The sequence below is a fragment of the Macrotis lagotis genome, chromosome X (assembly GCF_037893015.1).
Source record: "Macrotis lagotis isolate mMagLag1 chromosome X, bilby.v1.9.chrom.fasta, whole genome shotgun sequence".
NCBI classification, from domain to species: Eukaryota; Metazoa; Chordata; class Mammalia; order Peramelemorphia; family Peramelidae; genus Macrotis; species Macrotis lagotis.
The window spans coordinates 165,152,621-165,169,687 of NC_133666.1; the positions used below are offsets into that span (position 1 = coordinate 165,152,621).

A 17,067-nucleotide genomic window follows, 5' to 3' on the forward strand; every position below is an offset into this window, starting at 1 on the left:
AGAAAGAACACAAGAGGGAGGGAGAGGGAGAAAGAGAGAAAGAAGTAAAGGGGATAGGGAAGGAGAGAAGGAGAGAGAGAGAGAGAGAGAGAGAGAGAGAGAGAGAGAGAGAGAGAGAGAGAGAGAGAGTTTATATATCAAATTTTCCCTTCCATCCCCCTATCCTTTTAGCTGTTTCACTGAAAAGCTTGAGAACAACAAAACCTAAAATGACCCAACATGGTTTTAGAAGCCAGTCTGCATCTTATGGCAGCAGTTGTTCTGTCAGCAGGAAGGATCTTGACCTTGAAATCAGGACACTAAAATGAGCCTAACAAACAAAAGCTCTACTACAGCCCTCCCTTGAGGCCTCAGGCAAGTGATTTAATCAACTTGGATACCTTAGTTTCTTCATAAAGAAATGGGAATGATGGGCTGAGATGAGCATTAATTAATGTTTGTGAAGTTTTTCAAGATCTGCTCCTGAAAGGGCATGTATCATTATTTTCCTTGGCACCACCAAGAAAACATCTTATCCAATCCCAACTAAGTCATGCTGTGTTAATGACCTATTTACCTACAGGAAGATAGGAAACAGATCTATTTTTCCCTCAATTATCCCAGATGAATTTGTGCCAGATAGGTTTCATAAAGAAACCAACACCCAAGTTAAATGAAAGGGTATGATTGTGATAAATATAAATTCTTACTTGTCTATAGTAATCATTTGAGAAATAAATATGAGGCTTGAAATTATAATGGGTGATAAACTAGATAGTTTAGATAAAAGTTCTATCAAGAATTATTACCTGCTTCTTAACATTCATTGTATCATGAAATCTTTTGTCAAGACTAGTGAAATCTAAGAATTCTACATTTAAATGAATAAAATAAAAATATATGATTATAAAAATTACATTAAAATATAATTATTTAAGGTATTAATAAAATAAGCAACTAAACCAAAGTTAAGGATCCAAATACCATTGGGTAATTTGTATTCAAAGGCTATGATGATAAATAGTATAAAATCATAATCTGTGTCCATACTATCTAGATTTGCCAACTGAATAATATATTACTAATTTGGCCAGTAATCTGTCCAATATTTTAACACAGAAAACTATTCCTATATATCATAGTTTGGTTTTGGTGGTGGTTGTGGAGTGTGCATGTTTGTGTATGTGTCTGACTTTATTATTTCCTTGTAATGGAAAACGTCATCCATGTTATTTCTTAGGGAGTTTCCTGGGAGTATTGAGGTATTACCTGATAAACCTTTACTGTACAACTAGTATATCAGAAAGAACAAAATCCAGATCTTCCAGACTGCAAAGTCAGCCTTCTGTCCATTGGTGTGTTTTTTAAAAGCAAGCTAAGCATTGTACAACACACACAGACACACAGAGACACACAGACACACAGACACAGACACAGACACAGACACACACACACACACACACACACACACACACACACACTCACACAAACACACTCCTTAGACCCTGACCTCTAGTAGCTTGTTTCACAAAAAGGACTCTTACGTGTTCAAAGAATTATCTCTAAATTTCATCATAGAATAGAGAACTTGAAGAGTGTTCTGTTCATACTGTCTCTGTAAATGAGGTGGAGAAAAGGGGAACCAATAAATATGCAGTTCAGAGTAAGCCCTTAGTACCAGTTCAGTTATCAAGAAGAGAAACAGGCAATGTTTTCTCTTGATTTCAAGTTCTCAGCCTTTGTTTTCTACAACCCTCTCGCTAATTCCTAAGAAAAATATTGGAAGGTAGATGGAAGGGAAGTTAGACCAAAGATAAGAATTTATAAACCTAGGACTTTCTGACAGAACTAAAGAACAAGCATGTCCAGGAAAATTCATGAGAAATGGTTCTATGGCCAACCTCAAAAGAACCATGGTAGAGGGATATAGGTTAAAAAAAAAAATTATTCAGCACATTTCAGGTAAACTCTGCCAGAATAAAGGATCACAGAACTCAGGTAAGTCATCCTTAGTGGAAAATAGCACCAAGTATTTGATCTAGTGGGAAATTAGGGACCAAAACAAGTCAGATGTTCCTTCTTCAAATGTTTAGTCAGGGTATTAATGATGGCTGGATATTAATAATGAGTCAGCCCCACTGGGTTTGGGGAGGTTCCCAGTCAGAAGGGATATAGTAAATTAATGTAGGAGAGTGATAAGGAGGCCCCAATGCTAATTAAGTGACCCTCAGTAAGACATACTTAGTTCCTCAGGGCAAGTGAACTGAAGAGACTTTAAAAATCATTTGGTCCAATTCCCTCATTCTATAAATGAGGCACCTGATCCTCCAAAATAACAACAACAACCATAAAAAAGGTTAAATGATTTTTATATAGATTCACAGAGACTATAAATAGAATAATTTATGCTCAAACCCAAATACTCTGACTCTTAATTCTAGTTTTCTTTCTGCCATGACACATCAAACCAACCCAGAAATTTAGTCATCTAATAAATCTGAGTAGTGTTGATGGACAATTCAGTTAAAAAGTAGAATTTTAAAGGAAATAGAGTCATCATTCAAATTGGTAATAAACAAAATTCTAGTTCCCTCACCCCCTCAATCAAGGATTTTGATTCATCTCGAAGAAAGAAGGTATATTCCATTCTTCTAATTAGGATTGAAGAGAACTGATTTTTGAGAAGAAAAAAGGAGTAGAAAAATTCCTTGGATCCAGGACTGCTTTGATTTTCTTTGTATCTCTAGTACCTGATATTTATTGAATGAATGAATTCAGCCATAAGTCTAAAGTTTAAAGAGGCAGAGAAGTTAAACCAAAAATGCCACTCTGAATTTGAGTACTCTGGCAACAAAAAGCCAGTCTCCTATCAGGCATGATTTAAAAAACTTGAAACCTTAACATCTAGCTATAAATTCTAGTCAGGAAAGACAACCCTGGAAGCATTGAAATCTGAGGGAAGGATAGATAGGTAAATAGATACATACATACATACATACATGATAAAATATGTATAATGATGTAAACATAGATACATGTACACATATATACAATAGATGCTATATAGATAGAATGAATGAGTAGGCATTTATCAAGTGCTTATGATGTTACAGATCCTGTGCTCTTTATGATAAGAAAACTGTGGACACAGACTAATTTAGAAAATAAGTAGTATAGGGTTGAACTCTTAGATTAGAATTATTTTGTCATTGGTATTTAACAAAAGGCAGAAAATTAGGATACCAGGTTTCAGCTCCATTATCAATACTATGAAACTTTTTTGTCACAATTGATTGATGATATTTTTCCTTTGTTCTTGAAGAAGTCTATGATATCAGGGAGGTGATGCCATGACAAACAAGTGAATTGGATTTGAGTGAGGGGTTGCTGTGCTAAGTCACCAGCCTCACTTTTTCCTCCAGAGCTATCTGGGTTCAGTGGCCAAATATGAATCAGGATGATTGGAGTTGACCCTGGATTGAGGCAATCAGGGTTAAATGACTTGCCCAAGGTCACACAGCTAGTCTAGGTCAAGAATCTGAGGCTGGATTTGATTTAGGTCCTCCTGACTCCAAAACTGGTCCTCCATCCACTGTAGATCTAGTAAGACATGAACACTACCCATAGAAACATCAAAAAGGACTTTGAAAAAGTTTGCCTATTGGTGGTTTTTCTCTCTAAAACTAAGAAGAGCAAGCAGTTCTAGATTGTACCATTTCCACTCTCCTATTCTCATACTATCACCAAGAGAAAATGCTCCCAGAAACATTTTTTAAATTTTTTCCCCAAACAATAATTTAAGAAAAAAGCAGCTCTGAATATTACAGTCTTATAGCAATATGTAAATTAACCTCTTTAGAAAACAGAAAGCCAACTATGGTCATATTGAAGAGTTGATAGACTACTTTGTTCATTTCATTTCAATTTTCTCTGTTTTGATGCCCTGAGCAAAATTGCTTCTTTTAGGGGCCTCTAAACCCCCCCCCCCAAAAAAAAAGGGTTCTAAAATCCTCGGAGCCTATTAGATACCTCTGTGCTTTGTCTTAAATCAGTTCAGTTAATGGATAAAGTGCTAAGCTCTTTCTCCAGGTCTGGCACAGCTTGGGAAACCACTGGCCTTGGCCAAAACCATTTAATCCCAATTTTTCTGTTTTCCAATCTGTTAAAGAGGAAAAATAATCCTTGTGACCTTTCTCATACATGTAATTATTTATAAAAATAAGTGTAAAGTGCTCTGAATATCTTGAAAAGAGCTTCACTTTGTATCATCAATCAACAAATACCTATTGAGGGCTTCCTATCAGCTGGAAGTTGTGATGAACTAGGGATACTAAGAAAAGAGGAAGAAAAAAAAAGTTCCTGCCCTCAAGGAGCTTGTGTTTTTCTCAACTCCCCTATGAGACTCTAAGCACTTAAAAGCAGAACAGACAATATGAAAGGGATATAATTTCAGCCATTCCAACCATTCCAACCTTTTACCTACTTTCTGGTCTCAGTAATTCTGTTATAACCCTCTTAATAAAGTACATAAGGACATGGTTGCTATTTAGATTTTTTGTAAAAGTGACCTTAATCCCAGGAAGATAAATGAGCTGATATTGCTCGCAAAGGAATGTATATATGGATCAATAACTATACCAATAAACTGAGTTTTCTCCACTATATCTCCCCATCCACCCCATATCCCCAGCATTCATAAGTAGAATCCAAAGGGAGAATTCTACCATCTTAAAAGCAGTGGCTAGGGGCGGCTAGGTGGCACAGTGGATAGAGCGCCGACCCTGGAGTCAGGAGTGCCTAAGTTCAAATCCGACCTCAGACACTTAATAATTACCTAGCTGTGTGACCCTGGGCAAGGCACTTAACCCCATTGCCTTGCGAAAACTAAAAAAAAAAAAGCAGTGGCTAGATTGCTCTCCCTCAAAGAAGCATGGTCAAAGAGGGTTCCCCTTGGTCTCAGTCAAACTAGAGACAAAAAAGCCAATAAAAACTCCTCAGAATCATTTTATTGTCAATTTTCCATCTTCCTGAGTAATTTTACCAGATCTCTAAACTGATGAGATCTCTTCTTGTCGCCAGTGTTAGAATAATGTTTACAGCACAAGGGAAGGTTTTCCTGACCTTGAAAGTCTCAGCTAAAATCCTCCCTTCTGCAAGAAGTCTTTCCAAGGCTTTTTAAAACTATTAACTTCTTTCTCTGATTTCTCCTGAAAAATATTTTGTTTGTACATAATTAGTTTGCATGTTGTGCCCTCCATTAGATCAGATTATTTTTAACTTTTCATTTTGTCCTCAATACTTAGCATAGTGGCCAGTATAGAGTAAATGTTCACTGACAGATTGACTTGCTAACCTAAAGTACTTCTTACTATTCTATTCAGCTGTTCATTATTTTATAAACCATGGAAACTAGAAAAAGTGAAATGTCTCAGATGTGCAATTACAAGTGAGACCTTTTTGGGGCAGCTAGATAGCACAGTGGATAGAGCACTGGCCCTGGATTCAGGAGTACCTGAGGCAAGAGTACCTTGGGCAAGCCACTTAACCCCATTTGCCTTGCAAAAAAAACCCTAAAAAAAAAGTGGGACCTTTTCTAGATTAAAAAATAATTTTTTAAGAGTAACACTAAGGGAGACTTCAAGCTGATTGGAAATAGGTTTCTGTGCTGATCGAATTACTAGTAGAAATCTTCAAGCTTCCTGATTCTTCAATCTTCCCTGATATCCCAGGAGTTACCATCCACTCCTTCTCTTCCTCCATCTCTGTCCAACACTTGTACATCTAAGATAACTAGTAGAGAGTCAAGTCAAGATACAGAGCTAAAAGTCCTCATATCAATACCCAAGACCTCTACTGCCTATAAAAACATCTTTCAACAAATCTTTTAGATTAATCAGTTTTATGTGTTGTTGGGTTTTCTCCCATGGGTGGAGTGATTAGTTTATCATAAATCACTCATTCAGGGGTCAATTAGCACTATCTAGAGAAAGTAATGTGAGAACCTGGTAAAATATATGGAAATTTTGATCAATCATCTTCTTCATTTATTTTTATATACCGCCCCCCCAAAAGTAGACTGACTCATTTAGAAAAAGAAGTAGGACACTAAACACATGTATTAGACTATTTATGCACATCACATAGAATTTATTCCCACATAAGGGCCCCCAAAATGCTGGTTGACTGACTAATATTCAACCAGTTAGCTTTCATTGGGCTATAATTCTGCTTGGATCACCAGGGATCTCAGAATAGGTTCTCTGGAATAAGTAACTTCATTGGCCCTGAAAGAGTAAATATCTCTCCAGATGGCATTTAATTTAATTTACTTCCATCTGTTCTATAGGGTCAGATAAATAGTTATTCATTTTCTTAGCTTAGCCAGTGAAGAAAGGCAACATGGAATAATGGTTAGAGTCTTAGACTTGGAAGCAAACCTAATTATTACAATTTTCTAGGACTTAACAACTAAGTCATGGAAACATTAAGTCTTATTTTTATGAGCCAAATTATTAAAAGAGAAGGGAGATGTAGGTTAGAATGAGAAGGAAGGAAATCTCCAATGGAAATAAAAACTGACCTTTAATGCAATGGTCATAATAAAAGAGGATACTTTTCTTGATGATTGTTGTTTCATACATCTCATAATTGTGGTTGAGATTTTCTGATAGAAAAAAAGTACAGAATTCTTATCAAAATTTGAGTGTTAAAATAAGCCTATAAGAAAATAAAATAACAAAAGCCAAGAAATAGAATAAAATGAGCATTGGCATATTCTTTTTTAGATTTCTTCTTCAGAAAAGAAAGACAAACACAATTGGGATCCACTGAAAAGTGGAAACTATCTCATACTGTTCATTCATGAGTTTTCAGCTGTAATTAAGCATCTAATGCTCCAGATGGTTAAGCATTCAAAATTAGTACATTTCAGCTCCACTGAAATAGCTTATTTTGAAATGTGCAAAATACTATCCAGCAGAGCTTAACAACTAAGCAAGTGAATCTTTCAAAAACTCTGAAAAGCTTTTTAGAACATTTGCCCTATGGAGAAATCTACAACTGCATTATGATCCTTCACTCTTTTCTCCAATTTCTCTTTGCAGACTTTTCTGTGAGAATATAGGAAAAGTGAAGAATGCTATAGAAAGTGAGATGGAGGTATAACTGCAATTGAACACTGTTTGGTAAATCAATCAATCACCAAGAATTTTTTAAAGTTCCAACAATGCACTACCTCTGGAGATAGACAAAAAATGAAATAATCTTCACTCTCAAGAAACCTGCATTCTATCATGGGAAACTGGAAACAGCACATTTACAGACAAGCACAGACAATAAAAGTACAAAGGAAATTCATGATAATTTCATGTTGGAAGGTTGCTTTCCAAGGTGGATTTAGATAGAAGTTTGGAAGGAAGGAGAGGAGAAATGTGAAGAGGTGGAAAGACAAGGGGAAAATTATTCACTGTAAGTAGCAACACAGCTGACATCAAGTTCTGGAGCCTATGGCTTACTTTCCTTCCAAATGAATTATAAGTAAAGACTTTAGAAAAAGAGACCTTGATCATGAACTTCTTTATCTTTCTCCAAATAATCTGACCAATTCAGGAATAATAATAAACAGTATTTATTAAGCATCCATTTTTTGCCAGGCTCTGTGCTAGGTTCTGGGGCCACAGTAGCAAAAATAAACAGTCCCTTCCCTTTTTGTTCCTTCCTGATATCCCCTTTCCTAGAGAATCTCTGATTTCACACACAGAGAATACACCCTCTTGGGCCAACCCTAGGTAAGTTGCTCCCATAGGAAGCACACAAATCTTACATAATAGCTTAGTGAAAGACAATATCCCAAGACCCTACCAGTGGAGAATTCTACAGTTACACTTTCATGGCCCTGCTTCAGGTTACCATCTTCAAAATCCTATAGTGTCCTTTGTTAATACTTGAAGCTTAAATTGGATCACCAGTCTTAGATTATCTCTGCCACTGGTTCTTATAGTAATAATAATTATATTATTAATTACTTGGGTGGTAGGAGTAATAATCAGTGAAAAAGATAATTCAGTTTTATTGTCTGAATGATTACCATCAAATACCTTTGCCTGTTTTCCAGCTATCAACATTGGTTGAGATTGCACTGTGGTTGTGACCTCCATTGAAAGCATTTCTTTAATCCCATAAATACCTTTCATTTTAATGTTTACAATAAAATTGGATAATAATGAATAGCTGAATTTAGTAATGAATATGCTAAATAAAATGGGGAATGATGGAAAGAACACTAATAGAGGAGTCAAAGGACCCTGCTTCAAACCCTGACTCTGATGCATGCTATCTATGTGATCCTGGGCATGTCCCTTAACCTGTCAGGACCTCTTCAGTTTAGTCATCTAGAAAGTGAAATTGAATGATAAAGTCACTAAAAATCCCTTCTAGATTTAGATCTATGCTTGTATTTAGTAAACCTCTTTCCTTTGGGGGAAAAAAAAATTAGGACTTGGGGGCAACTAGATGGTACAATAGATAGAGTACCAACCGTAGAGTAGGAAAGATCTGGTATCAAATCTGACTTCAGACACTTGAAAGAAAGAAAAAAAGGAGAGAGGGAGGGAGGGAGGAAGAGAGAGGGAAGGAAGGAAGAGAGAGGGAAGGAAGGGCGAGGAGAAAGGGAGAATGGAAAGGAGGAAGAGAGGAAGAGAAAGAGAGAAGGAGAGAGGGAGGGAGAGAAGGAGGGAGGGAGGGAGGAAGGAAGGAAGGAAGGAAGGAAGGAGGGAAGGAGGGAAGGAAAGAAGAGAAAGAAATTAGAACTAGATTCTGTGATCCTGATCCTTACCCTGACTCCAACATCAGGTTCTTTCCATACTTCCTCAGATCATGAAAAACATAGAACTTCAGATTTTAAAGAGTAGAGATGGAAAGGGGAGGCATGAGGGAAGTAAATTCAAATAATGAAAAAACAGCGGGATTTTTTGTTTAAGTTAAGATGAAATCATTTAACTTGAGACAGTTGGGTAGGCCAATGAATTGCATTCAGTTTGCATTACTCACAGGGTAGCAGTATACAATTTTAATTATATTTGGTCAGATTCGATGTGGTTTTCAAATAAAGTAGATTCCTGTTTAGAGCTGCTGAGTATTAAATCCATTAAATATTTGAAAACTATGTGCATGTGGGGAAAATTAGTTTGAGATTTGTCATGTTGCTTTTCCCATTCTAACTATGGTTATTCATTTACATCAAGAATTAGTGCTTCAGGGAGGGATGAGCTCAAACTGCATGCAAAGAATGTGATATGGAATTCTCTCTTATGAGTAGGGAGAAAATCCATCTCAAAAATAGGTTTTAAAAAATGATTGCTGAATTCTCATAGATTAAGCTCAGACCTCCAATCTATCTCCAGAAAGAGCAGCTCCAGGACATCCTAGATAGAGTCCCAGGGTTAAAAGTCAAGAAGAACTGAGTTCACATCCTGTCTAGGCAAGTCATTTAACCCAATACCCAGTTTCTTCATCTGTAAAATAGGATAATAATAGCATCCACCTCACAGGGTGGTTGTGAAGATCAAATGGGATAAAGTATGTAAAATAACATATGTAAAGCTCTTTGTAAAACTTAAGGTCCTATATAAATCATTATTATTATTATTATTATTATTATTATTATTATTACTACTACTACTACTACTACTACTACTACTACTACTACCACTACTACTACTACAACTACTACATTGGAATTAAATCCTTTTCACAAAACCCTGACTGATGTTGACCTTGCCTTCCATACAGAGTAAAGTGAGTGAAGAATACTAAAGCTTGTGGACTATGTCAAAGCATGTTCATAGGCTGACATGTTCATAGATTCAGGGCTTGAAGGGATCTTGTAGTCCATCTAATCTCATTTCTCTCCTTTTGCAGATGAGGGAATGCATCCAAATAACAGGATTCCAAATCCAGTATACCTTCCTCCTCAAGTCATTGGTTAAGGTTTGAAAAGGAAAGAATAATCTGATATTACCTGAGAGTTTTCCTGTCTGTAAATTGAACCAGTATGCACATGAACCAACATGGAAGGGAAGAATGAGATCCTTTCCAGTGCTGACAATTGATTTCATCATAAAGGGAAAATATTTCTACTATATCTTTCTCTTTAAAAGTCAGGTATCATATGCCTTTTTTTAATCCCTCATAAAAACTCCTCACATTTCTTTCTCCTTTACTCTGTTTCTTATGAACCGTAAAAGACAGCACTCATTGCTAGGCAATTGCTATACAACAACTCAAGAGACTGAGGGATTTCCCTTCTCAGATCTTGGCACAGTACCCTGACCCCTTTGTCCTTTTCCTTACCCTTCCAGAGTGGTGAATCATCTAATTATAATGCTCTTAATCAGCTATTTGGAGTGTAAAACCTACTTTACTCGAGTGGGAGTAAGTAATTTGTAGGTACAAGTCACATAAAGATAGGCAAATTCTAAGTATTTGGTTTAGATTCCACTTGGCACAAATTAATACAAAGGTAAGGCTTTTTCATTTTCAACTTCCTTCACTCACAGGTCTACTAGATATTTAATCTTGATTCTTGAAAAATATCGATTTCATTCTTAAGAGGGCTCTTGGGTTCTATCTTTTCACAGCCAATAGATCAGACTCAAAGACCAGAACCATTTCTAATTTCTGGACCTCTTGTCTGGGTCCCCATCACTGAAGCTATTTAAATAAAACTTCAATGACAGTTTATCAGATTTATCTTGTCAGGGTGTCCAATTTTCAATTGAGATTAAACCATGTGATTTTTTTACTGGGATTTTTTTTAATCCCTGAGGTTCCATGATATTTATTCCTCTATTTCAACTAAACTCTCAGAGTACTTGTAGTCCTCAGAAAGAAATTTTCTACTTTTCTTTCAAATTTCATTAGTCATGCCAAATCTTCTTAATTCAATCTTTTTCATTTCACCCTTATATTGCTTCCCCCTCCAATGACATCTTTCATATTTCCTGGCTTCTTCCTCTTCTGATACCACTTTCCTTCCTTATTGCCTAGCACTGGCAAACAACTTCTAGGTTTTCATTAACAAAATTAAAGATACTTAAATTCTATATATACACATGCCTTAGATCATATTTGTAAAATAACTTTCATTTAGAACATATAAGTGTGAATGGGTTGTTGATACTTCTTTGAACTGGTCTATTAACCCTGATGTAATCCACTGCAATAGCCAGAGTATTAAGATGTAGAAACAAACACTTGACTCTGATACTAGGTTCTTTCCCCTGTAGATAGAAATTATTCTTTCTCCGCATACTGCAAAAGAATAGTGACTTCTTATTGTACCTATAACATCTAACCTTTCCCTTCTTCTATGGGTTTATAATCATTATTTGTGCTCTTTCCCTAGTGGAACTGAATCATTTCAAAGGCATATATGATTGTTTCCCATTTCCCTACCCCCCCCATAAAGTCTAGTAAATCTCATAAAATAACATGATAGGATTCAGAGACTGAAAGGACTTTAGAGATCTTTATATTTTCAGCTTCTTGTAAGAAAACTGAGGTTCAGAGTACTTCTATCACTTGCCTAAATTCTAGAGGCAAGATACTGAACCAAGATTAAAATCTAACTTCTCAGATTCCAAAATCCAGAAGTCTTTTCACTATGGCACAATACCTCTGAATGGAATGATTGCATTTTCAGGGAAAAGTACTTAACAAACAATAGTGAATACTAGAAAGAATGAGATATGCAACCACCATTTCTGTAATATAATCTGTGGATATTCCTTTTCTAGTCTTCTTATCTAGGGTGGTCCTTATACATATTCTTCCAAATATTTTCTAGAGATAATCCATTGAATATACAAGACTTTCTCTAAATATTTTTTCATTTCTTGTAAAACTTGCTCTTCCTATGTGTTATGACCAAATGAATAGTCTCTCTTTTTTTTTCAATAGTATATTTCTTAGGCATGAGTTTCCTTATACCATTTCATGTTCATGTATCATTAGCAGAAATGGATTTCTCTTTACTTATTATGTCCACATATACCTTTCCATTGCCTCTGAGTTACCTTCAATTTTGATTCTTCATAGACATTTTTATTCATTCTTCCAAAATAGGATGGATCTCTACCTATTTCCTAATTTCCTGTGATTCTGCTTCCAACCACTTGTTTCATTTCCACAAATGTTTACTAGTCTTAGAAAATAAGGGAGAGAGATTCATACTAAATTTCTGTAAAAAAACACCTCTATGAAGTCTTTGGGTCATTCTGGTCAGTCCTCTGACCAAATCAGGGAAATGTTTAAAAATAAGTGCAAGGAATAAAGGGTTAGTAAAGGATCCTGTTCAATAAATGTAGGGCATCAGTTGACTACGTTTGACACAAACCAGATCTCAAGTGCTAAAAGACATTTAGCCTAATTACTCTTCCTGTGTGGAGCAGAACAGAGAAGCTGGGCACTGTAATTAGCACCAGTCTTTTTGACTGTTCTGATTGTGAACTCTGCACAGGAGATCAGCTAGTGAGGGAAGGTATTTACTTGTTTGGTTCTTATTACTTAGACATTATTCTGAGGACTGCATTTAATTATAGAGAAAACCAAGTTATTTGCTTTCTAGTAGCAAGCCTCCTTCTTTGCATTTTCCTACCAGAGACTTTTCTTTAAGAATAACAAAGACATGTTTATAACAGGCCATACCCTCTGGCTTCCATTTCACAGAACACTCTCACACTCAAAGGCAAAGGTAGCATGCTGCAAATAGCCCTTAGTAAGCTACCTTTACTGCAGTAAGACCTGTTCTCAGCAGTGAGCAAATCAGAATTCCCCAAAGTCCTGTGAACTGTAAATAACCAGAGTGTGAAAGAGGTCAGGTTGGTTTAATTTGGGGCTGCACTGAGCTTTTCTAGAGAAATTCAAACTCTGATGTGCAAGCCTTTTTGCGGCCTTTAAAAAAAATCCTAGGGCCAGGACCTCCATTTACTCTTTAGACTCCTGTATATCTGGTTCAGGTTATATTTAAAAGCTAATCATTTCTGCTTTGGTGTCTGTTGCCCTTGGTAAAAGGTTCACTGACAAAAATCCATGGGAAAAGTTAGCTGCCTGGACAAAACTTGAGAACCTCCTAGTCACCCAATCAATCAATATGAAATTATTAGGGACCTACTATATTCAAGACAATGTTAACTGTGAAAGACACAAAGAGAGGAATGAAATAGTGTCTTGCCCTCAAGGAACATATCTTCTATATGGGAAAATAATATGTATGTAATACTATTCCCCATGGCCTTTATTGCCTGGAAGACCAGGTATGTTAGATTTTTACCAATTATACCTCTCCATCCTAGGAGTTCTCAGATGCTTGTAAAGGGACTGAGAATATCTAGATTCTTGACAAATGACTCTAGTCCCACCAATGGCATTCCCTCAAGTGAAAAGAAGAGTAGTCTTCTGCACCCCAGTTACATTTAACCTCTGATGGTCAGATTAACTTTTACATAGAAATACTTACTTCAGAAGATTTAATCACAAATATTCAAATTTACTCCTCTAATAGGTAGGAGCCATTATCCTGCTCCTTCCCCCTCTCCCACCACCATCTCAGTATGGAGAAGGGAAGAGTATTAGGCTCAAATCTTAGCTCAGGTTCTATAGGGCACAGTCCCAGATCCAAGTCCAAAACCCTCTTTGAGCTCAAGAATCATGCTTAGTTGGACTTCCATGACAGGCTTACTGACTGGACCATCTGACCTCCAATCCTGGCTCAAAGGTCACCAGAGTTAAAACTTAAAGTATTATGAGGATCATCTCCAGCACCTAAAGATGAGGAGGACAGCACCTGAGGACAAAGGAAAGAAAACACTACCAGATCCATTTCTCTGAGGGGATAGTGGAAAAGAGAGAGAGCTAAGAAAGAGGAGTCCTTCCCTTCTCATCAGTTTAGTTCATAGTGTCTACACTGGGCAATTGGTCCTTTTTTTTTTAGTAGAGGTGGCAATGATGAGTGAAGCTGAAAAGTGCTTATTAACCCAGTTTCACCATTTTAAAGCCACAGGAGGTCAGTCAGTCACTGAAACCCATATAGTAGAAAACATAGTGAGTACCATGTTAGAAAACTAGGCATACTCAAAAGGGACCTAAAGGTCCCTTAAAAGGACTGAGTAGGCCCAGAGAAGCCCAAGCTATATACATATATACATATATGCATGTATACATCGATGCATACACATATATACATAGAAATATGTGTACATACATATATACATGTATATACATATATGCATGTGTATATGTGTACATATATACCTATATACATGTATACATATATACAAAATAAATATAAAGGGTTTGGGGAGGTGGGGCAGGAAAAGAAGAATAGGAAGATACTAGTGACTAAGGAAAGGGAAAGACAGGTCAGGAGAGGCTTCTTGCAGAATATTCTAAGAGATGAAGTAATATTGGAGTATATTTCAACCATGAGGATAACCAGCCAGATATAGAAGATGTAGTATCAAGTTCAAGGAAGAGGAAGAGATCAGTTTGTCTGGATTGTAGTGTGTGGGAAAGGGAGTAATATATAAGGTCAGAAAGGTAGATTAAGTCCAGGTTGGGAAAAATTTTAAATACTAATTAGAAGAGTTGATATTTACTCCTTGTGGTAATAGGAAACAGCTGGGATTTTGACATTGCCATGGTCAGGCCTGCTGCATCTTAGGAATCTCATTTAGTAATCTCTATGGAGAATGGATTGGAAACAGGAGATATTTGAGTCAGGAAGACCAATTAGAAGGATATTATAGTAGTTCAGGCCAGAAATGATAAAGACATGAATTAGGGTGGTGGCTGTGTGAATAGAGAAAGGAGGTAGATGCAGGAGATTTTGTAAAAGTAAATACAAGAATTATAAACTGATTGAAAATATGGAATAAAGGAGAATGAGGCTACAAAAATTATATTGAAGTTCTGAACCTTTAATAACCATAGAGAGTGTGGAAAAGGGATGGATTTAGGGGAAAATTGAATTCTGTCTTTGATATATTCAGTTTGAGATGACTCTTAGATATCTATGTTTATAATTCAGAACTACAATTCAGGAGAGAAAAAGTAGGTTTGTATACATAGACCTTTGAGTCACTGGCATAGAGATGGTAATTCAAACCCACAGGAGCTGATGAAGCTACCAAGTGATAGCTCAGAGGGAAAAGAGAGGAGAGCCCAGGTCATAGTCTTGGTAAAAACCTTCAGAAACAAGGTAGGATGTAGATAATGATCCAGCAAAAGAGACTGAAAAGGAACAAGCATACAGGTAGGAAGAGAACAAAAAGAGAGCAGTGTTTGCCAGAAATACACTCAAGAAAGTCAATAATAAAAAGATTGACCAAATGATACAAGGTGGGGAAATGAAAATTTTTTTTGTATTTACAAAGAATTGGAAACAAAGTAGATTCCTAGTGAATGCAACATAGCTAAATTAGTTGTGGTACATGAATGTAATAGAATATTATTTTCCTACAAGAAACTATTGTTGTTGTTCATCCTTCATTCTCAAACTTATCCAAAGACATCTTGAATCCAGAGATGATACTGCTTGAATGAACTGATGTGAAATAGAGTAAGAAAAACAATATACACAATAATGACCATGCAAATAGAAAGAACAACAAAACAATTGAAGCAATACAACAGCACTTAAGAAGAGATTTGAGAAGATATGTGTCCTCTCTTTGCATTGGTAGGGGATTATGAATATAGCCTATAAAGTCAAATATTTCCCATTATTTAGTTTTACTGAAATTTTTTTCATCTCCTTTTAAAATGAATATAATGGAATATTTGCTCTATAAGAAATGACAAGTGGGCAGATTTCAGAAAAACCTGGAATGACTTACATGAATTGATGCTGCTTGAAGTGAGCAGAACCAGCAGAATGAAAGGGAAGAAATATATTAAGAAATATAAGTGTTGTAAAAAAAAGATAATTACCAGCAGTTCACTTCAGCAATGATCACAGCCCATTCATGCCTGTCCATCTTTGTCTATGTTCTCCCAAAAGTTTGTTACAGGACTAGAAGGCTAGTAACCTTCTTAGCCTCAGTTCTTGACTGGTTGTCTAATTGGAATTCCTCCCCATTACTTGATGACCAGTCCTCTTTTTAGTCATCTAATTCTTTGATGGCCTCCTTTATCTTTGTTTTTGGGGGGTTTTTTGGTAATTCTTCCTTTGTTTTATGCTGCAAACTTCTCACATCTACCATGGACCTTTCCATTGCTCTCCAAATTATATTCCGCTTTAGTTTTCCAGTCAAAGTTGTTCCACAATTTGTCGCTATTGCATGAATAAAATTTCAGTTTGGACAAGATACTTTTTTTTTTAGGTTTTTGCAAGGCAGTGTGGTTAAGTGGCTTGCCCAAGGCCACACAGCTAGGTAATTATTAAGTGTCTGAGGTCAGATTTGAATTCAGGTACTCCTGACCCTAGGGCCAGTGCTCTATCCACTTTGCCACCTAGTTGCCCCAGGACAAGATGCTTTTATGAAAGGCTTGGGTTAATTAAGATTTTTATAATTTCCTAAAAGCAACCCAGCTATCTCTTTTCTTCATGCTTAACTCTGGGCCTAGCCATCCAAGATGACTGTTGGATGATCTCTGGGCTGCTCATCCTTATATATGCTAAAAATCTGAGCAACAGATATTATGCAGGCATTTGATCTTTCCTGTGTGGAAAGTTCTCTTTTGTTAAACTCTTTTGCTATTCTAGATAGGTTCTAAAAGACTTTGTGGTTTTCTGAGATTTGATGCAATCAGCACTGTATTATCTATAAACAGAACTATCTATAAAACCTCACCATCCAAAAGAAAAGTCATCCTTGACATATCTTTTATCACAGTGTCAGCTACCTGAAGTAAGCATACTTTTTAAAAATGTTATGCCTCATCTGAAGAAAATTTATTTTTAAAATGTATTTGAGGTTTATATGGCATAGAATAGATGGGGATTGTTGGAAGCATTATTCAGTTTCTCAAATACAATCCTTTCCATTATTTTACTCCTATATTTAATTCTGGGACCATCTTTTACATATA

At 36.2% G+C, this 17,067-nt stretch overlaps 1 long non-coding RNA gene across 1 annotated transcript in view; it reads left to right on the forward strand.

Annotated features, from left to right (window-relative positions):
* Positions 1-1,610: 1,610 nt before the first annotated feature.
* LOC141502240 (uncharacterized) overlaps positions 1,611-17,067 on the forward strand; it is a 30,503-nt gene continuing 15,046 nt past the window's right edge. The window contains exons 1-3 of the long non-coding RNA XR_012472473.1: positions 1,611-1,977; positions 7,083-7,446; positions 9,898-10,140. This is a non-coding gene — a long non-coding RNA (uncharacterized LOC141502240). The remainder of the gene's footprint in view (positions 1,978-7,082; positions 7,447-9,897; positions 10,141-17,067) is intronic.